Here is a 17,740-nt window from a genome sequence, read left to right as displayed (position 1 = left end):
CATCTTATTACTGTCCTTAGTCACTCATTCAATTTTATATCAAAGAAGAAAGCTTTCAAGACAGATTAAATAAATCTTTTTTCTTTTATTTCCCTTGCTTTTAACTTGATAGGGACTGAATCCGGTCTAGACGTCACCTAATGGAGAGTGTTTATCAAGACAATTTCTTTTTTTTTCTTCCTGGATACACAACATCTTCACTGCTTGGTTCACTAGCAACCAATCACAGACCACTGGCAGCCACAGCTGAGCTCGGAAAACGGAGATTTCGAAGAGCACCTGAAAGCATCGTATTTCTGAAGCGCTGACTACATTTTTTTTTCTAAAGGTGTATCTCTTTCTCTCCTCTCTCAGTGTGTGCGCGAGTGTGTGTCCTCAATGTCACTCTCTCTTCTCTCTCAAAGATGGAGGCTTACATAAACACTGAGCCAGAGCTCTGCCGGGCAGCTAAACCCATTAGGAGACTCCTGAATGCAAATCCGCTGCTGCAGATATTTAATAAGAGACCTGGGCTGGCAAATTAGATTACCTTGCAATTGCTAGTGGATAATGTGCTAAAAGCTTTCCCACTTAAGCGTTACTCCTTACTGAATATTATTCACACTTTGAGGGGCCGGTGCAGCCTTAAAGAAGCAGACGGCCTGGAAGTGAGACACAGATGGTGGTTAGACTTGGTGCCTGAATACAAGATGAGTCACAGAGAAAACAGAAAAAAATGTCTGTGTGGCTGATTCAAAGCCAAATGACCCAAAAACCTGCCTCAAAATCTTGGGCCTGATTGAAAAAGCATTGTTAAGATTTACTCTTTATAAAGTATATAACCTGCATCAATGTTTAACACAGTTTTAACATCATTTTAAGATTAACACACACCCTCCAACTCTGTATTTAAATCTTTTCTGATCTTCACCAAACTTTACATTAAATATTCCCTAGAAATCTTATTACCTAAACATACGCGAGACACTTTCAATGTCCTAAACTGAAGAAGACCATTATGGCATTAAGCTTAAGGAACAAGCACACCTACACTGAGTCCATGTTTGTTCATATTTAGTCTTTCGGTAAACACACTTAACCTCCTAAGACCTGAACTCTTCCACAGCATGCATTTTTAATTTCTCTTTGATATTTGGGCTGATTGGGACCCGATGAATGTAAAAACAAAGAATTACCAGATTTTTTTTTTTTAATCTAATTTTTGTTTCTAAGAAAAATGAGAGCCACATATGAGGATATTTGTTTAACATTTCAATTGAACAGTAGCAGTATAATGTCCTCGTAAGTGGATATCAGACCCTTTTAGAGCAAAATTGAGTATTTTGGTCTAAATAACCCAAAATGTGATGTCCACATATGTGGACGCCAGGTCCTAGGAGGTTAAGTAGTTAATGTGATCATTTAAGACAACTCGAGTTGTTGCCACTTTAACTGAAAAAGGGTTGTGCTTAAATAACACAAACACTTTTTGTTTATAATTTTGGTTTGTTTGTTTTCAAGGTTTATGGACACATTTATTTTTAAAACATTTTCAGATCTGGATCAACTTCCTGTGTTGCTCTAGATTTGATTCATATCCTATCTCAGTTTATGAAATTCTTCATATGTATCTGTATTCTTAACAAAATTGGTGGTTTGCACCATGAGTCTTCAATCTAGTTGACGGTTTCCTAAACTGACTCCTCGCAGTCTGATAAAAATAAACATGGAGCATATTAATAACAGTGACATGGAGTCAATAAATGAATGAGGAACTTTTATACTTATTGCATGTTTGAGTGTAAAAACACACCTTTTTTCAGTGACTTTTAGTCATAAAATGTTGAAAGTACCTCAACAAATGTTTTCAAGGAAAGACTAAAACTGTCATTTCACAGGTTTCTTTAAAAATAAGAAAGAAAAAAATCCTTGACCCAATACAAGTGTTTGCGGTGCTTTCCTGCGACGTATCAGTGGCTGGAGATAACAGGATAGGTGACATCTCACCACAACGAGAGCCCCAAGCACTCAGGGATATGACAATGAAACCATCTAAACAATTATTCCTCGGGATAAATGGCCGCCGTGTGAAAAGGTCAGCAACAAACGACAGCCAATTCCCTGCAGAGTGGAAACTGAGTAAAAATAATCGCCCTGTGATTGAATTGAATCCTGGGACATTTGAGCCACAGTAATGAAATGGCTGTTGTTGTGACCCAACCCTTTCACCTCCCTGACGATTTTTTACCAGATTACAGGGCAGGCAGCAGGGGCGACTATTTGCCTACAGGAATATATTTAATATATGTGCATAGGTTTGTTTTGCCAATGTAAATCCCAATTATCACAGCTACTTCTGCATATTACATGTCTTTGTTCACCTACAGGGCCCGAAGGGGCACCGGGGGGGCTGTACAACCAGTCATAGCCACCGTTAATGGCTGTACTTTAACAACAGTGTGTATACCTTAGTGTGCAGCTTTTTCTAAACGATCTACTTTACATATATTTTATTATCTTTGTGCATCAAATTCCAAAGATGCTCTCAAACAAAGATGGTACATAATACAATACAAATACTACATACATATATTACATTGTTGTGTTGTACATTGTATACCAGTGAGTGGGCATGATCAGACGAGTTGTGCACGATCATCCATCCGAGCCATAACGAGCACTATATATAAGACACTATATAATGTGGATTGCACAACACTGGACATTATATTCCTCATTTCCAGTTAATATTTGTACAGCTGCTGTTATTGTGTGTATATATATATTTATATTTATATTTCTTCATACATTCTTATATATTTCTATACTGTGTATTTTGCTGTACAGTTATTTTATTTTCAACTTTAATTTAATTTATATATTTTATCTTATTCTTCCCAGTTAAATTTACCCTTTACCCTTCATTCTAATTTGTGTTGTACAGTTATCTCATTCTTAACTTAATTTTTATATTTTATTTTATTTTATTCCTTCCTGGTTAAATTTACCCTTTTTTATTTTCATATTTATTTCCTATCTTATTCATAGCCTTCTCTTTTTTTCTTTAGGTCACGAGCAGTTGTCCAAGCATTTCACTGCATATCATACTGTGTATGACTGTGTATGTGACAAATAAAAAAATTTGAATTTTGAATTTGAATTTGAGCATCCCTCCTTCTTTGTTAATGTTCTCTTTACTGTTTTTGACTAAAATTGACCAAGAATGTGTGGAAAACATGTGGTTAGTGAACATTTTTGCACCCATGCATTCGGATTTTTCAAATTCTCATTATTCTCTGTAGCATTAGAACTATTAATGGTCATCAGTGTTTTGAAAACCCTTTGGTACTTCAGGAGAAACTCCGCGCTGACACTTTTCGTAAGGTGATTTCGTCATTAAGGTGCTGTGGTTGACAGATGCAATGATAAACATGTACTGACAAGGAAAGTGGTATTTAAAAATTAAGATACATCTGCTATATTTATTACACTTTCTATAGATATTGCAGTAGTTTTGTAATAATATTTAACCACAGTAATTGTGGTAGATCTGTATTATTGAACAGCTAGTATGGCTATTATCTATTACAAAAACATATTGTAGAATATAGTTAGAAATTTCTTTTGAAAAGTAAAAGTCAGTGATGGTCACATGTAGTCTCCCAGTTTCTTGTTTGTTTAGATATTAAACCACTATGCCACTAGAAGTCAAGTATAGCCACCCACCTACTAATATTTCCATCCATCCAACCATCCATCCATCTTCTTCCTCTTATCCAGAGCTGTGCCGTGGGGGCAGCAGCCTCAGCAGAGAAGCCCAGACCTTCCTCTCCCCAGCCACCGCCTCTAGCTTGTCCAGGGGAACACCAAGGCATTCCCAGGCTACCCGAGAGATATAATCCCTCCAGAGTGTCTTGGGTCTGTCCTGGGGCCTCCTCACAGTGGGACATGTCCCAAACACCCCACCCAGGAGGCATTCTTGTCAGATGTCCAAACCACCTCAACTGGCTCCTTTCGATGTGGAGGAGCAACGGCTCCACTCAAGGCCCCTCCTGAATGGCTAAACTTCTTACCCTATCTCTAAGGAAGAGACCAGCCACCCTTCGGAGGAAGCTCATTTCCACCACTTGTATCTTGTTCTTCTCCCTATCCACAGCTCGTGGCCATAGGTGAGTGTAGGGACGTAGATCGACTGGTAAATTGAGTGCTTCGCTTTTACACTCAGCTCTCTCTTCACCACGACGGACCGGTACAATCCATCTGTCAATCTCCTGCTCTCTTCTCCCGTCACTTGTAAACAAGACCCTGAGATACTTAAACTCATCCCTGACCCGTAGTGGGCACTCCACCCTTTTCTGGCTGAGGACCATGGCTTCAGATTTGGAGGTGCTGATTCTCCTACTAATATTTGACCAAGAATATGTTAATAAAGGAAAGAGTTCTAGGGCTCAGTTAGGCGTAGAGACCAATCAGTGACCCCCGGCAACCTCCGGTAGCTGGTTGAAAAGTGGTTGCTGAAGTTTGTTAGCTGCAAAGAGTGTGGTGCACTAAAAAGCTTTGCTGTGATTGCTCTGATCATTAGAAGATTGCCGTGGTTGCACGGAAGATGTCGACCTGTCTGCACACACTTGCCATTTCCCCACAGAGCTGTGAAACATACAGAAATGCGAAATAAACCTGAAATCAAGAAATGTAGCTTTCAAAGTAAAAGTTGTGCCTCAAAAACAGCAACCAGCACATTTCAAAATACTTTTTACTTACAAAATGAACGTTTTTCTTTTTCCGGTTTACGTGGTGCTTTTCCCAGTTTCAGTACCGCTTGCCAAGTAGTTTGGGATTGTTTACAGACAAGTTGCATAAGTTGGACAACTCTTTCATGCAAACTACAGGTGAAGCAGCAGTTTTCTAACAATTAAAGCAATCTTTTTGATTAATACATTTTTTAGTGCTGCACTCTTTTGCTATTACTGTTACTGCTGACTACGGGCTACCATGGTTAACTGTTAGACCAAATAAATTTTCAGTTCAGCACTGTTTACCTCTTTATAAACAAATTGTATACTAGTGATTTCAAAGAACAAAAAAAACAAAAACAAAAAAATTTCAACAAATTAATTTACTCTCTTCCTCACTAACCTCCTCCTCCTTTTCGCTTACTGTTAACAGTCAGCTTGCTTCATTTTTATAAAATGTACATTTTAATAACCTGTTATAATCTTTATTTAAAATCTTAAGGATTATTACTTAAATGATACTTTCTTAATCCTGGCAATAAAACTGTTTTCAAGATAAGTAAATTAATGTAACAAATGTGCAAGGACTATTCAACTATTCACCTGAACTGTTTACAACTTACTTACTCAATTATGAAACTCTGTTCAGGGCCAGTCTCAACCATTAAAACCTTATTCTGCTTCTTTTAATTTGTTGCATGGTTCATTTCAAATAATCTCTGATAAGAATTCATCTTGCTCATGAGATAAGCAACAAGGCCAAAGCATGAAAATAATAATCCTATTGGAGTAGTGAGAGTTTGCAGAGAAGCAGTGGGGATGTTTTGCTTTATTTCAGTAACAGATCAGATCAGGTCACTTAGCACACATAAGAAAGCTTTGATCTGAAGCATGTCTTCACCAACATGGACTCTCATTCACCTGCTGTTGACTACACTTAGTCAGACCTCCACACACACATACACACTCCCACACCCCTACAACCTGAGGCATGCAGTGGTCGGTCTGTTGCCTCCGTTCATATGACTAATTAGACCAGCTTCACACTGTGCCATTCCTTTTGATGCTGATCCCTGGTGCTAATTGCTGCGTCAGTCCCGGGCCACAGCCAGGTTAAGTTCAAATGCAGGACCGACGTCTCCACTAACTTCTCTCTCCCCCTGCCCCTCCCAGAAGAGCTAAGGATAGAAATGAGTCAAGAATATACCAAGGCTACATATCCCACCCATTAGGTTTATTTATTTTGCATACATTTATTTACATTTGTATACATTTTAACAAAGATTTAAAAGCAGAGTTGGGTTTCAGCATTAGCTGGTCTTTGTAACAGTCTAAATAACTGCATTTTTTTTCCAATGAAATTTTGTATAGTTCCATGAAAATGAGAAAAAGGTGTTAACAAATAACAAAGTGATGATATTGAATGCATCACTAAAGTTTTCAAATGCATATTACAATTTTTTTTTCTTTTGGTGGGGGTGGGTGGTAGTGAGGGGGCATGGTTTGTCAATTTTTTTTCTACTCTTAGCTCTATATGAAGTCATTGAGAGCGAAGAAGCCCCACCTACCTGCTGTAACCAATCAGAAAAATGCTGGCCTGACAGATGAGAGAATAAAGTCTTCTAAAGACACCCAACCAAAGCTTGTTTGCCGGCTTAGTTAATTGATAAATACAGACTGAACTGTGAGTTGAAAAATAAAGTGATGTCAATGTGATCATGTTTTTTATGTCCAAACAGAGCACACTCTTCATGCTATGCAGTGTTGACTAGCAACAATTGAACGATGATCTATAACAGCGGTCCCCAACCTTTTTTGCGCCACGGACCGGTTTACGCCCGACAATATTTTCACGGACCAGCCTTTAAGGTGTCGCTGATAAATACAACAAAATAAAACTAGTACCGGTACCGAAAAAAAGAAGATTTATTCATAACACACGTGAAAAGACCCAGGAAAACCGAGTTAATGATACAAATGATAACAAAATAACGCTGAAAACCGATAAAAACCCTGAAAACCATACATTTCACACCTGAGCCTCAACTCTCGCGGCCCGGTACCAAACAACTCACGGACCGGTACCAGTCCGAGGCCCGGAGGTTGGGGACCGCTGATCTATAACACTGTATTTGCTACTATATACTTGCAAAATGCTGAAAATGCTTTTTCAAAACCATTTTCAAGCAATGATGAAAAGCATGTGAAGCATGTGCAGAAGTGTGCTATTTATATGCATTTGCATAACATCATGAAATTTTCCTACTTTTAACAAAACTCTTGGATCATAAAATAAACAGTGAAATAACTATAAGATAAATAAAAATAAAGATAATTGTAGGAGGGTGGGTGGCACTTTCATCACGTTTACTACTTTTTACAGACCACATTTTCATATTCATTGTACTGGAGAGTGTTAATACATAAAGTACGTTAATACATTAATTCCCTGAAGAACACTGCTGTAGCAGGAAGCTCACATCTTTGACTCTTTAATAAACAAGCAGGCTTTCTCTTAACCTCAGTCCAACCTTCACCCCTCCTTCCCCTGTAAACTCTGTTTTGCCCAAACTCAAAGGGATTACACTGGGCCTTGGTGAAGGATAGGTCAAACGAAAAGAGAAGGGGGTGGGTGTAGGAGAGGGATGAGGATGACGAATCATCACAGGGCCACAAAGTCACCTGCAAAAACTATTGAAGAACTAAATCTTCCTTTCTTTATTTTTTGTTTGTTCCTTTCTACACTGCCGGATCACAATTGATTGAGTCAGGCAAGCTGTATTTTTAATTACAGTTCTTGATTTAAAAGAAAAAAGACATATATGATATATTATGCAACCCCATTTACAAAAAACAGTTAGGATGCCTTTTAAAATGTAAATAAAAGCGGAATGCAATAATTTATTTTTTATTAATCTGAATGTTATTAAAACAGAACACATATCAGATGTCTACAGTGACAAAATTTTCTTTTTAAGAAACAATTAAAAAACTTTAAATTTGATGGGGACGTATTACTATTGACCACATTATGACTGTGCATCATCCCCCCTTCATTCCCTCTCAATGAAACAGTAGCTTGGCTTTTTATAATGTTCCAAATTCTTTTCATTTGGTGAAAGATCTGGACTGCAGGTAGACTGGTTCAGTACCCAGATTCTTCTATTGTGAATTCATGCTGTTGAATTAGATGAAGTGTGCTGTTTCAAAAGAGCTTGAAGTGAGGGCGTCAACAAGCCAGATGGTCCCTCTTCTCTTTATTAAGTAATTTTAGTGCCTAAATATATCTATTGACTGAAAGTAAAAGTTGAAAGCCACTAAAAAGAAAATAAAAACATCATCACTGTTGTATTTTTGACTCACTAAATAAGGCACATGCAGAGGACTGATCAGGTTCTATCCATCAATGTGCTGTAGTGCTGTTTTTAAGCACTAAAAAACAAGTATTATGCTGTATTGCTAGTGATACATAAACTCTGTCTTTCTGAAAGCCATTACACACTGAAATTGTGAAATTCCCAAGTTTTTGGATACAAACTTGTCATTCAATTTGTACACACAGACCCAAGGCTTTGCGACATCAAGACCAAAATCGACATCAAGCAATGATGAACTGGTCCCGATGTTTTTAAACAAGAACAGTAAGTAACTAAATATCTGGGTTCATTCCATTCTCATGAGAAGGCAGCAGCAAGGCGGATTTCATGGTTTAATCCAGCAGTTGAAGATGTATCACGGCCACTTCCGTACATATTTCAAGATCTCTGTGGGGCAACTCCTCAACTCCTGTTGGCAAAGTTGGGACCACATCTGAAGGGGAAAGAAATTGTAATAATTGTGTGTACATCTATGGCTTTAATTTACTTTTTGACCTTTGTGTCCGGGCATTGGTTAGAGCACATGTAACTAGTAACACTGTGTCAGTGAACATTTCAGTACTTTGGTGAATATTTATGGTTTTCTGTCATGCGACACTATGGACTGTGTATTAGCACATCAGTACATGTCTTTTAAAAAACGGACCTATACAGCAAAATATCAATAGAAGATTAAAAAAAACATGTGCTATTAACATTAGCTTATATTTGCTCAAATGAAATGAAATACAGACTGTCTTCAAGCCTGAAAAGATTTTGGGTCCATCCTCTATGTGCTTTTTGGAGCCATTTCCTCCATATGTCTCTACACGACTTTTGGACATTCTGCTGGTCAAACAAGTGTTAGATCTTTAGATGGGAATGTTTGACTGCACACTGCTCCTGAATAATTGAGGAGCTTGGTGGTTACAAAAAAGGCAGATTGATGCACATCTACAGGATCCTGCAGTGTTTGTCAGAAAGAGGGTGTGACAAACGCCAGAAGCAAGAGGTTAATAACACGCTTATTGCAACACCCGAACCCTTTTTGCAACATAGCAGGGACATCCAGAAGATTTTAGCAACAGGGGTGTGGTGCTAAAAGCTAACAGTGGGATTTTAGACATACACCCACTGCGCACCTCAGCCCTTTTATACATCTCTGTAAGAAACAGAACTGTAATTGTGTTGTGGTCCTCCAGACCGGATCGACCCTCTCAAACCTCCAGGGAGACTTTTTCTGAGATGTGCCAAGATCACATCTCTAAATATGGCCAGAGTGAGGGGGATTCATCCCCACATGTTAGACTGTAGACTTCACCTCCGTGTCCTTGTATTAGTTTGACCTCAACTTCAGAACTCCACACTTCAGCTCCACAGATTTTCACTTTGACAAAGAGAGAAAAGAAGATGTGCTCACTGGAACCTTCACACCAAACATAACAAGTCAAACTAAAAGTTAAGGTTATTTTACAACTTATTTTTCATGTATTTTCTGGGTTTAATTTCCTAGAGTCCCGATAAGCTGGTGTTGTGTTTACATTTTTTTGTTTATTTTAAAGTTGCAGATGATTTGAATATTTTATAAATATATAAAACTAATTTTAGGTCAAATTGTTACAAATTAATACTTATTACTGTATTTGAGGTTTCCAAGTAAGTGCAGTGCACATTTCAGCTAAAACTCACTAAAATCAACAAAATACAATACACACTTAACACCTGTCTTCATCTACTGTTCTGCAGATATACTGTTATGTGTCATATGTGTGTTGAAAAAGAGGGCGCAACAAGATGACAAAAGTCATCTTTTGAAAAGTCAAGGACAGTATAAGGTCGGCTTCTGATGCAAATTTTCAGAAAACTGAAAAGGGCAGAACATAAAAAAGTATTTTAGGGTCATACAGTTTGAAGAAATGTTTTTGGTACTATCACTGGATATTCTAATATGAGCCTTGCTTTTTATTGGAAAAGAATACGAGACGTTGTCTGCGAATACATTAGAAATACAACATTTGTACGCAATATGAATAATATATTTGTTCAGTTATTCAACACAAATATCCAATCACATGGTAGCAACTCAATGCAATTAAGCATGTAGGCATGCTCAAGCATGCGGGGGGAAAGGTGATTTAGGTGATTTGGGACTTGGTATGGTTTTTGTACCAAATCTGTTTGTCTAAGTATTTCATAAACTGTTGATCTACTTGGATTTTCCCACACAACTATCTTTAGGGTTTACAGATATTGGCAAAAAATAAATCCACTGGGCTCCAGTTTCTCTGGGAGAAAATGTTGATTTCAGAAGTCAGAGGAGAATGACTAAACTGCTTTGAGCAAATAAACATTACAACCAAGGCATCTATGAACACACACCATGCAGAACCTGCAAGCAGGTTCGCTTCAGCAACAGAAGACCACACCAGGAGCCACTCCTATGAGTTAATAACAGGAGGCTGAAACTACAATTTACATCGGCCAATAAAGCCTGGAAAACAGAAGATTACAAAATGTTGCCTGGACTGATTAGTCTCTGTTTCTGCTGCAACATCTGGATCGTAGTGTATTTGGTGCAAACAACATGAAAGCATGATCTGTTCTGCTCTGCATCAACAGTTTGGGTTGTTGGTAGTGGTGTAATTGCAATGGGGAATGTTTTCTTCACAATTTGTTCCCTTTAGTTCCAACTGACCATTGTCACAGCCTGCCTGAGTTTTGTTTCTGATCATGTCCATCCCTTTATGATCACACTATACCCATCTTCTGATGGCTGCTTCCAGCAGAACAACAGACTATGTCATGAAGCTCATTAAAAGTCAGATAACAGAAGTTTAATATTCAATCTGTATCAGTTAACAATTGTATGTGTGTGGTTATTTGTGTGTAGCTGTGTATTGGGGCAGTTGGGGCCAGCAGACTTGGAGAGCAATGGGATCTGAGGTGCTAACAACCAGCAAAGGCACCACATGTGCAAAGAGCCCCTGTTAGTTTGACTTTAACCTTTATCCAATAATCTCAACAACCCCGAGTACCCTCCCTTACCCATCACTCCTGTTCTCCTCCCCTATATTGAAGCTCTTCCACCTCTCTGAGGTTGCTTTGAAGATTTTTTCCTCAATTCACACATAAGTTTGTTTAAAACATAGTGTGATCTTAGAGTCAAAATTGCTTTAGTTTGCAGTGACTCTCTTTGGTTTCTGCAACAATGAAATCTTTTAATTCAATGCAATACTCTTAATGACAAATGTAACAAACAGGTGTCTTGTAAATTGTCACATAAACTGGAAAGTGCATGACTCCCTACCGACACTATCGAATGTCGTGTAGCCCTCCTTACCGACTGAAGAACTCACTCTGCAGAATACTCACCTGCAATCCTGTGTTGGTGCATTCCTGTGAAAGCTCACCAAGAAACTCACCAGCCTGTCCACCCTCTGCTGTCTCCCAATTCAGGCCAGAAATTGTGGTACACTGGTAACAATTCTTAGTCTACCCATCCTCTTTTGCCAGAACCCATTCCAGCTTCCAGAACTTAGACCTGGGGCTCTCTTGAAGAAGTATTAATGCAAAGTGGAAGCATTTAAGAACCACAGCAACTCAACCACAAAGTGGCAGACCACATAAAGTTACAGAGCGGGGTCACTGAGTGCTGAAATGCAAAATGCATAAAAGTTGCCAAGTCTCTGACTCAATAACAGCAGAGCTCCAAACCTCCTCTGGCATTAACATCAGCAGAAAAACTGTGCAGTGGAGCTTCAAGACATAGATTTCCATGGCTCAACAACTCCTGTGGGTATAATTTGTAGCTGGCTCTGTTCGTTATGTCCATGTAGTGTATTTCAGATAACCAGAAAAACATTAGCTAAATGTTCCCCAGAAATAAAGACCAAAAGATATTAGAGATATTATTAAAGTTCAAAATACAGCCAATTTTTTTTTTCATTTATTGTATTTTTTATAAGAATGACGTTCATAATCGTAAACTTGTACAAGCTTTTGGTTACACAAGCTTACATGGATTACATGTCATGCAGAAAAACAGTCTATAAACCATAATCTTGCAGTCTCTTAGCCTGAACACTGCTAGATGTGGGATTAGCCTTACTGCTATAATAACACTGAGGAAACTGGAGGTGAGCCAAACAGCCCCAAGAAAAGGTCTATTGTTGTTCAAGTGCTTTAATGCTTGGAATTATCTGTGCTTAGTAACTCCAAAATGCACACACATAGTGTCACACATGGGCACATGCACAAAGACACGTACAGACTTGTGCACTTACAAGCACAACATTGATCAATTCTTGCAGTTTTCACACAGTTCCCTTCGATTTGTTAATAACACACACACACACACACACACACACGCAGGTGCCCCTTACAGGGTTTTCATAGAGCGATCACATCTTCTTCGGTGTCCCAATCAATATTATTGATCCTTCTGCATTTAATCCTCATGTTTATTCTCTCCTGGTACATAACTGTTGAATTCAAAGTGTGAAAGACACAAAAAGCCTTCATTCTCTCACCTCCAGCAGCCGATATGTCAAAGTTTGCGACGCTGGTCGGGTTGTGATGTGATCCGCTTCCAGTATTTGACCCCATTAAAATGGCCGTCGCGGGTCAGAGTTCAGAAAGAGGATTATGGCCTCTTGCCAATGACCCGTTTGAACCCTAAAGGGTGCCACGACGGTAATTAGTGAATATTATTAAGATGAAGGGAGACATAATAGGAAGAGAAGAGGGCAAAAGAGGTTTTATGAGTGGCTGCATGTTAATCTTGAGCTATGCTAGCAGCAGGTCTGTTGACTCCACTTTGGCTTGAGTATGAAAAAGCTCAACAACTACAACATGGATGGATTAGCATCCCCAGATCCTCAAATTAAGCTCACTATGATGATCCTTTGGCTTTACACCTTTCGCCACCAGGTAAATTGTGAACCAATACTTTACGATTAATTATGTGCATCTCTTTAAGATGTAGCTGTGGTGTGTGTTTAGTGCTAATTCAGAATCAGAAAGACTTTATTTATCCCCAAGAGGCAAATAAGATACAACAGAGCAGCATGATGTTGAAGGTAAGGACAGGGCATAAACAGGCAATAAGAGTGAGATAATAAATACACAGAATATACAGTAATTACTAATGAGCAAATACCCATACTGTAGGTTAAACTAAGATGTTGAACATGGCAAAGCATGACAACACAGTGAGCAAGAGGCTCGGAATCACCAAAATTTTGAAAATGAACTTTATGTTTTATTCACTATGTCCCACATTGAGTGACTGAGCCCATACCCTCATCAGGATCTGATGAGTGATCAGTGAATAACACAAACAATAGTAATCGCATTACTTAAGTTTCTGTTAACAGAGCATGCCTGCATCAGTGCCATTAATAACAGCAGCATGTTACTATATTGCATTTTAAAATAGATGCTTGCAAAAAAAAAAAGTAAATAAATGTAACTTTTTACCCAATGTGCAAAAATTCTGTGTAAAATTGTAACTAAAATATAAGTATAATGTTTCTTCTTCACGCATTTTCTGTTTAAGTTACTGGTATGTTTTTTTCTTTGTATGTGGATGGCAAGATTTGACAGTACCATACATGGAGTGGCCCTACAAAGGACTGGCAACCTGTCCTTTGCCCAGTTACAACTAGGACAGGCTCCAGCACCACTGTGATCGCAAAGTGGATAAATGGTACAGAAAAGGGATGGATGCATCTTTTCATAAAATCAGTTAGCAAACCAAATCATAATTTAGTTAGCAAAGGTTTCATTCCAAGAGACTGATTTCAACATTTACTTTGAGATTTTCGTGAGTTTTATTGGAAAACACATTTTGTACTGACTTTTGTCAGAAAATTGAAAACTGATTTTCTTCTTTTAAGTTAAAGGAGATTTGTTATACTTTTACTTACTGTATCTGCTGTCACATACATACTGTTACAATGTTGCATCTTCATATAAAACATGACCAAAACTTCAAAGAATGAAGTCAACAATGCTCGTGGGCCAAAAGCTCAGACTTTAGACTGCTCTAAAGGCTTCGTTTCAGTTTTTTTTCTTTGCTTGGCTCTGTATGATGTCGATGAGAGGGGATAAACCTAAAAAGGTTGTCTCATTCGCATAGCTCTGATTGTGAACACAACAGGCCACCCCGCTGCTTTCCAAACATTCTGTTCAGCTAAAGCAGTGGATGAGTTGTTGCACAAAGACCCAGTATATGATAAATCCAATTATTTAGAATTTCGAACTATGCAATGCTATTGTTATAGAGTCCAAACATGAAAACTAAGCTAAAAATAAGCATGAGAAGGTCAACTTCTAAGAATATCTAAATGACTCTGACATGATGCTGTTCTGACAACAGAGAAGTTTTGTGATTTTTTTTATACTTTCATGTGATTCTTAATTTCATTTGCAATTATTCATGATCAGAATTGAGATTTAGATCTCCGAAAAGCTGAAGAGGATGCATAGAGACAAAGAGCAGAGATTCAGAGAGTGGGCAGGAGGAGGAGGTGAGGGGAACTTGACTGTTAGATAGGATGAGGTGGGGTTTGGTGGGGAGGGGGTTCTTCCTCGTGCCTCCAGTCAAGCAGAAAATCTCAGCAAATTAGTTACCGCGACGACTGCTGGTCGGGGAGCTTTCATCCAGCGCAGCAGGAGAGCCGCCATGGGATCTGGATGAGAAACACTCCTCCTAACAACATCTTCCCTCACTCGTGCTCCTCACCGCCCCCCTCACTGTCCAGCCATCCATTACTGTTTCCTGGCAGCGAGGAGGAGCAGCGGGATCATCGGACTGCTTGGCTGTTAAATGCCTCTCCAGCATTAGCACTCCTGAAGAGGTGTCATACCAAACACCAAACAGCTGCAAAGAACTGCTGTAACCTCTGGAGAGAACACTTGAATCTTTTTGTTTCTACTGTATATTCAGTTTCCAGTTTATTAGGTACGTCAAGCTAAATTTTAATGTTCAGTTTTTGTTTAAACTGTTATAAGAAAGACTAATGTTAAGATTTTCTCAGGAATGACTCCTAAAAGATCAAATGTTCGCATTTCTTTTTAAAATTTTATTTATTTATTTTTGGTGGTTGCAAACCTGGTTGAAATGCACCTAGGGTGCATGCAAAGTTGATGCATTATAATGTTAATTCTCCACAGACAAATCCACGTAACCTCAAAATAACACACAGGCACTCAGACATCCACACAGACACTCATTCTTACCATTTTGTGAAATGTACTTATATGGACCCAAGTGGTGTCTAGCAGACATGTGGAAAGTATAATCGCAGCCTAACTCTGTGATTTACAAAAGTGGAATTTATGGCTCAGCAGGTGTAGTCCAGGATGATGTATAGGGATGGGTATCGAAAACCGGTTCTTGTTGAGAAACAGTTCCCACTGTTTCAATTCCTTGGAATTGTTTGCCATTTTTGCAAACGATTCCCTTATCGATTCCAGTCGCCCCGAATGACGTCACCACGTTGCGGAGCGTCATTTACCTGGCAGGAAACACGGCGCCTAAGCGGATCAAACCCTCAAAACTTTGGTTATACTTTACGAGAACAGATGACAACAGGGCAACTTGCAATACTTGCAAAGTAGATATTTCATTTAATGGAGGAAACACTACGAATATGCAAAAGCATTTGCTCACAGAACACCCGATAACCTTAAATGAATGTCGTGTTTTTAATTCCGCTCCGGACTCGTGAATCTCAACCCAGCAGCAGCGGTAACGTTTGCACGTCCTCTCCCGTTAATGCGGCAGGTAAATAATCAACTAACAGTGCATATTATGTTAGCGCGATCTGCCTTATTACAAAACCTGCCATTACTGTGCATTTAGGTGACCATGATGAGAGAGACAGACAGAGTCTGGCTCAGATGCTGGCAGTTGTCGCTGCAGTCTACCGGTAGCGTCTCCTTTCAGGCCAGGATAGACGAATGTCACCGAGCAGTGACTAAGTTTGTGGTAAAAGGTTTGCACCCATTTACCACAGCAGATGCCCCGATTTTCGGTAAGTGGATGTGTCTAATTGTAGGCAGGGACATTACTGGATATTCTTGTGTAATTGCTACTGAATAATTTATGTTATACTTTGTTATTGCTACAGAAGAATATTTATTTTATTATTTTACATTTACAATTTTTTTTTTCCTGGGGACCCTGTGACACCCCATTGAAGAGCCGTAGGCTGAATCTCTTAAGATTCACTGCTGGGTTTGTAAGGCCATGTTACTCCTAAATTTCTATCTTGTTCAAAGAGAAGATATAAAACAAAGTTCTAAGCTAATCGACCTTAGTGTTCTCCTTTTTTAAAAAGAATCGATAAGAGAATCGATAAAGAATCGATAAAGAATCGAATCGTTAAACAGAATCGAAAATGGAATCGGAATCGTGAAAATCTTATCAATACCCATCCCTAATGATGTACCTGCAAAGAGCGGTGTTGTTAGTATATATATATATATATATATATATATATATATATATATATATATATATGGAGGGTTTCACCCCAAGTCCAGCACCCTGAGGCTGTACGCTAAGCGGAAGGAAGGGGGTCGGGGACTGGTGAGTGTCAGCACCACAGTCCAGGATGAGACAACGAACATCCAAGAATACATTGGGAAGATGGCCCCAACTGACCGAGTGCTCAGTGAATACCTCAGGCAGCAGAAACCCAAGAAAGAGGCGGGAGACGAGGAACCATCATGGAAGGACAGGCCCCTGCACGGTATGTACCACCGGCAGATAGAGGAGGTGGCTGATATCCAGAAATCCTACCAGTGGCTGGACAAAGCTGGACTGAAAGATAGCACAGAGGCACTAATCATGGCAGCACAAGAACAAGCTCTGAGTACAAGATCCATAAAGGCTGGGGTCTATCACACCAGGCAAGACCCCAGGTGCAGGCTGTGCAAAGATGCCCCAGAGACAATCCAGCACATAACAGCAGGGTGCAAGATGCTAGCAGGCAAGGCATACATGGAACGCCATAACCAAGTGGCCGGCATAGTGTACAGGAACATCTGTGCCGAGTATAACCTGGAAGTCCCGAGGTCAAAATGGGAAATGCCCCCAAGGGTGGTGGAGATGACCGAGCTAAGATCCTGTGGGACTTCCAGATACAGAAGGACAAAATGGTGGTGGCTAACCAACCGGACATAGTGGTGGTAGACAAACAGAAGAAGACGGCTGTAGTGATCGATGTAGCGGTTCCGAATGACAGCAATATCAGGAAGAAGGAACACGAGAAGCTGGAGAAATACCAAGGGCTCAGAGAAGAGCTCGAGAGGATGTGGAGGGTGAAGGTAACGGTGGTCCCCGTGGTAATCGGAGCACTAGGTGCGGTGACTCCCAAGCTAGGCGAGTGGCTCCAGCAGATCCCGGGAACAACATCGGAGATCTCTGTCCAGAAAAGCGCAGTCCTGGGAACAGCTAAGATACTGCGCAGGACCCTCAAGCTCCCAGGCCTCTGGTAGAGGACCCGAGCTTGAAGGATAAACCGCCCGCAGGGGCGTGCTGGGTGTTTTTATATATATATATATATATATATATATATATTTATACTGAGCTGAAATGACAACGAGTGTTAGTGTCCACTCCAGCCACTGTCACTTTATCTTTTTTTTTTGTGGTTCTCCCAA

This window comes from Neolamprologus brichardi, chromosome 11 (assembly GCF_056152115.1).
Source record: "Neolamprologus brichardi isolate AB-2024 chromosome 11, ASM5615211v1, whole genome shotgun sequence".
Lineage (NCBI taxonomy): Eukaryota > Metazoa > Chordata > Actinopteri > Cichliformes > Cichlidae > Neolamprologus > Neolamprologus brichardi.
The sequence above is the reverse complement of the archived record's forward strand: the minus strand, read 5'-3'. Positions refer to the sequence as shown.